Source organism: Leuciscus leuciscus, assembly GCF_965113295.1.
Source record: "Leuciscus leuciscus genome assembly, chromosome: 15".
Lineage (NCBI taxonomy): Eukaryota > Metazoa > Chordata > Actinopteri > Cypriniformes > Leuciscidae > Leuciscus > Leuciscus leuciscus.
The window spans coordinates 36,493,186-36,498,579 of record NC_138739.1 but is presented as its reverse complement, the minus strand read 5'-3'; the positions used below and the strand labels follow the sequence as shown (position 1 = coordinate 36,498,579).

The following is a 5,394-nucleotide window of genomic DNA, read 5'->3' as shown; positions in this document are numbered from 1 at the left end:
TGTAACGGTAAACAGTGTCAGTTTTACGACAGCTAGTAACATTTCAGATCCTATAGAAGTGCATTGGTAGTTCCATAAAATAATTCAAACCTGTCGCAAAATAGTCCCTGTCTTTTCTCATAAAACGTACTCGGTTACTAACGTAACCTCGGTTCTCTCTAGAAGAGGGAACGAGTACTGCGTAAGATATCTTACGCTAGGGGAAAATCCTATTTCCGTGAGATATTGAAGCCAAAAATTATCCTTAATTTTGTAATAATGCAAAACGCGTTGCGGCAGCATGCAGACATAGGCGAGGCAGCTCGCGCGCCTATTGGCTGCTCTGCGGCAACTGCAGCAGCCTATCGAGCGAGGCCTGGCGTGACGCCAGACCCAATGAGGGTGCTTCGCGCCCGCTGCATCACGTCCCGCCGAAACGGGCGTGGTCTAGGCCTATAAATACCGCTCGCAGGCAGCTATTATCTGGTTTTTCATCATCGAAGCAACCAGAGCGTGCGCATGCACGGCAAGATACGCAGTACTCGTTCCCTCTTCTAGAGAGAACCGAGGTTACGTTAGTAACCGAGTACGTTCTCTTACGAGAGGTCTCTCGTACTGCGTAAGATATCTTACGCTAGGGGACCCAATGCAAAACGCTGTGCATGCTGAGATCTGACACCAAAGACCCAAGGGCGAAAGCCCGGGGTTCATATAGTGCACAATCACCCAGGGAACTCACAGGGAGTCCGGGAAGAGGGAGGGGCGAAGCCGCACTCTTCCACATAAGGCAGCGTCGCTTAGATGCGAATTTCATCATACAGACAGGGCGGGGTACGGCCTGAACTGATGGGGAAATGTGGGTCTTACACAGTTTGCCCAGGCACATCTTGTGCTACTGCTTTTCACTGTCGATCATCGAGCTGTGCTCAGTAGACGCAGCATTCTGAGCTGATAGCATCAGGTCAGATAATACTGGTTAACTAGACCGACAGCAGCCTGGCCTGCAGGGCGGGAACCTCTAGGTTGTAAAACCTTATAAATGTAGACGGGGAGGCCCAGCCCGCCGCCGTACAAATATCTTGCAAGGCAATCCCACTCGACCAGGCCCACGAAGAGGCCATGCCTCTCGTGGAGTGCGCTCTGACACCCAATGGGCACTGCATGCCCTTGGAGGCGTATGCCAGCGCTATAGCATCAACTATTCATCTGGATAGGCTCTGTTTCGACGCGGCTACTCCCTTAGAACGCCCGCTAAACGAAACAAAGAGCTGCTCTGTCTGTCTGAAAACAGACGAGCGAGACACATAAGCTCGTAATGCCCTGACTGGGCAAAGGAGGCCCGCGTCTCTTTCCTCATCAGGGACCGGTAGGGCTGACAGGGAGATAACCTGCGCCCTAAACGGTGTGTTGAGGGATTCCGGAACATAACCGTGCTTAGGTTTGAGTATAACTTTTGAGTCATTAGGCCCAAATTCCATGCACGTCGCGCTCACAGAGAGCGCGTGTAAGTCCCCTATGCGCTTCACTGAAGCGAGAGCCAGCAGAAACACAGTCTTGAAAGACAGATGTTTCAGATCAATCGACTGTAAAGGCTCGAATGGTCCATCTTTCATGGCTTCCAGTACCGTAGAAAGGTCCCATACGGGGACTGAGGGAGGTCTGGGAGGATTCAGTCTCTTAGCCCCTCTAAGGAAGCGGATGACTAAATCGTTCCTTCCTATTGACTGACCAAGCGTTGTTCTTGAGAACGCTGCTATAGCCGCCACATAAACTTTGAGCGTGGAAGGGGTCCTGCCCTTATCCAACAGCTCTTGTAGGAAGGAAAGCACCTCCGTCACTCCACAGTCTGTGGGTGACACGCCACGGGCTGTGCACCAGCCCGAAAACACTGACCATTTCGAGGAGTAGAGCCGTCTCGTAGACGGAGCTCTACCCTGCGTGATCGTGTTTAATACTCCCTCAGGGAGTTCAACATGTACCCGTTGATGGCCCAGACATGAAGGGACCACAATTCCGGGTGAGGATGCCAGATCGAGCCGTGGGCCTGAGAGAGGAGGTCTCTCCTCACTGGCACTGGCCACGGGGCAGTGCCTTTGGCGGCTGGGGGAAGGTTCCGGGACCAGCTGGGCACGGCGCTTTTTACGGCGCGACACCGCGGCGGGCGGGGGAGCAGTCTCGGTGAAGAAACCCAGGCGAGTCCTCAGAGTCGCCATGGTCATTAGCTCGCAGTGAGGGCAGCCGCCGTCAGCGAGCGCGAGAACTGCATGTTCCTCACCCAGGCAGGAAACGCAAACAACGTGGCGGCTTGAAAAAGACGCTAGCTCTAACACATGGACTCGTCCCGCTGAAGGTGCTCTCTCTCAGACGGTGCGGCTTCTTCTCCAGCTCCAGCGATGCGTGTGCTTCGCTTGAAGGATGAAAAATCAGATAATAGCTGCCTTTATATTTATAGGCCTAGACCACGGCCGTTTCGGCGGGACGTGACGCAGCGGGCGCGAAGCACCCTCATTGGGTCTGGCGTCACGCCAGGCCTCGCTCGATAGGCTGCTGCAGTTGCCGCAGAGCAGCCAATAGGCGCGCGAGCTGCCTCGCCTATGTCTGCATGCTGCCGCAACGCGTTTTGCATTATTACAAAATTAAGGATAATTTTTGGCTTCAATATCTCGCGGAAAAAGGATTTTCCCCTACGCAGTACGAGAGACCTCTCGTAAGAGAACAGATGTTTTTCGTAGTAAACTCAAAATACATTTCTATTAAGTAGATATTTAACAGCAAATATGTTACAGACTGGCGGAAAAGGATACATTTTTTACGTGACAACAGAAAAGTAGTTTATTCTGCGTACTGAGGCAAATCCTCCATTGACTTCCATTCAAACAGAACAGATTCTCTCCTAGCTCCTTGTCAGCTGCCGTCACACATTTTTAGCTTTACTCGGAGGATCCCCTTGAGGAGGAGCTCTGATCAACATCACAGTTTGAATAACCCTAAAATATGTTCCAGTTCATGAGGTTTACCCCCGTTTTGCTTTCGCATTTTAAAGCGCAGATTCGACTATTTAAAAAAATTTAAATACGGCACGCTTCAACGAACTTATGCGCAATTTATATGGGTCAATTTCGTAATTCGTGTGATCAAAGTTAAACCGCCGTAGCAAAACGTGTAATATTTGAATAATCAATTTTATAAGTTAGCTGTAATACTGTTGCTCTGTTATTTTTAGGACGCAAGTTATGTTGTTACGCTAACGTCTGTAATAGTCAGTTCATATAGTGATTATTTCAGATACATGTATTTGAAATACGGAGGCCTATTTGAAATACAAAATAAAAATGTTGTAATTTAAAGTATGGAAGTAGAATAATGTCAAATGTTTTTGAAATAAAAAGCCTGTTGAATTGCACTACTTGAAAAAAAAATAGGCATTGCATTAACCATGCTTGCATTTTAATGCATTGTATTTTTAGTGCTTACATTTTTATGGGCTGAAATTCAACATGGTTGAATATTTAAGCTGTGAATATTTCAATTAAAAATATTTCAAACACCTTTTCATTATTAAAAATTCAATAATCCATATTCACCTTTCATATTTCACTTCCAAAATATTCAAACTGTTTAAAAATACAACCAATAATATTCAACAGGCAATTTTCGGTCCATTTTATTTCGCTTTGCAAATTCGCTTCCACAAATTCAGTGGTTCAAATTCGACAGTAAATTCAACATTGACGTCCAGGAACTGCAGGAAAAGCAGTAGATTGCCGAGCATACTCTCCATCTGCTGTTAGTCGACCTCACCATCAGATGGTGCAAAAGCACTTGTTGCTGACGAAGACATTCATTCATAAAATGAAAATGATTATCTGTGTCAGTATATGCGGAAAAGATGATAAACACACAAAAGCTGTGTTTATGTTTCATTCAATAACTTCATTGTTACTTTCCCTGTGTATTCTACATGTCATCAGCTTTCTCTACCATGAACAGGATTATAATCGTATAATCCTATTTAGGATATATAGGTATTGTTTCCCTCAATACCTCATACTCAAGGATTTCCCTTCCGTTGATAGTGATATGAAAGACCAATCTTGCACCTTATTAGGGAAGTAGGCTGTAGGCTATTATATAGGCTACAGGCAAGAAGATGGACTCAGAATATGAACTTAACGCGCAAAGTTTCATGCTGAGCGTTTCGTGATATACTGGCATAAAATCAACACATACATATATAGTATGCATACGTGTATTGCATTAGCTTAAACTGTCACAGCACTTGCATATTGTCCTCCTATTGTTAGTTTAACTGTAAATCGCTTTGGATAAAAGCGTCTGCTAAATGACTAAATGTAAAAATTGGCTTGATACTGGACATTAGCACATTTAGGGACCGTCTCTAAAGTTGTATACAACATTGGCATACACGTTTCTAACTTCAATAGCAAACTTAAATTTATTTGAATAAATATAAAAAATCCAAAGGGTGCGCATTATGCCTGACACTAAATGAACACTTTACAGTTGGTTTTATGACTGTAAGTCATTCTATTCAAATGCTATTGGAGTTAGAAACGTGTATACCAAAGTCGTATACACTTTAGAGACGGTCCCTAAATGTGCGAATGTCCAACATCAAGCCATGCCAATCTATCACTGGGAAACGCTCAGCATTAAGCTTTGCGCGTTATTCTGAGTCCATCTGCTTGCCTGCGAGTTTGGTCTTTTACATCACTGTAGTCCATTAAGCTACGTTAAGCGTTGTATGTCCAGCAGGGGAATCCTGAAGTATTGAGGGAAACCCTGCATGCAGCACATCGCCACAATATAAAGTTAAGGCAACTAAACAACCAGTGGCGGACTGGGACAATAATTCAGGCCGGGAATTTGACTCCACTGCCAGGCCACCTCTGATGCTGCAGTCACCACCACCCTATTCATGTAATCTACTGGACTGATAAACTTGTAGGCTAACCCTATTAATGTAACAGGTAGACTACCAGATGCAATATAAATGAATAAAAAAATAACCCTTAAAAACTCACTAGGAATACACCATTTATACTACCAAACCAATGACAAATAGAAAATTGGCTTTTTAAAAGAGATAATAAGAGACACATTCACATGTTGAAATATTTACATTTTATGTATTTTCAGTGCTCAACTCTAGTATATCAAATGTATCAGAAACACAAACACAAATAAACTTAACAAAACCTATGACAGCGTAAGTAACAGATAACAATGTTTACTCAATTATGGCATTATGTGGAACTGACCAGTAAGAGTAAACAGTAAGTAATTAGCACTACTAGTACACCAGTAGGCGACGCAGTAGCTCACTGCTCTCTGCCATCTTGTCAATTATGTCATCTTTATCAAGTTCCATAAGAATCTCCTTCTCAGTTGCCA

General features: G+C 44.7%; 1 long non-coding RNA gene across 1 annotated transcript in view; it reads left to right on the top strand.

Annotated features, from left to right (window-relative positions):
- LOC309475240 overlaps positions 1-5,394 on the top strand; it is an 83,589-nt gene that overhangs the window by 60,968 nt on the left and 17,227 nt on the right. The window lies entirely within an intron of this gene.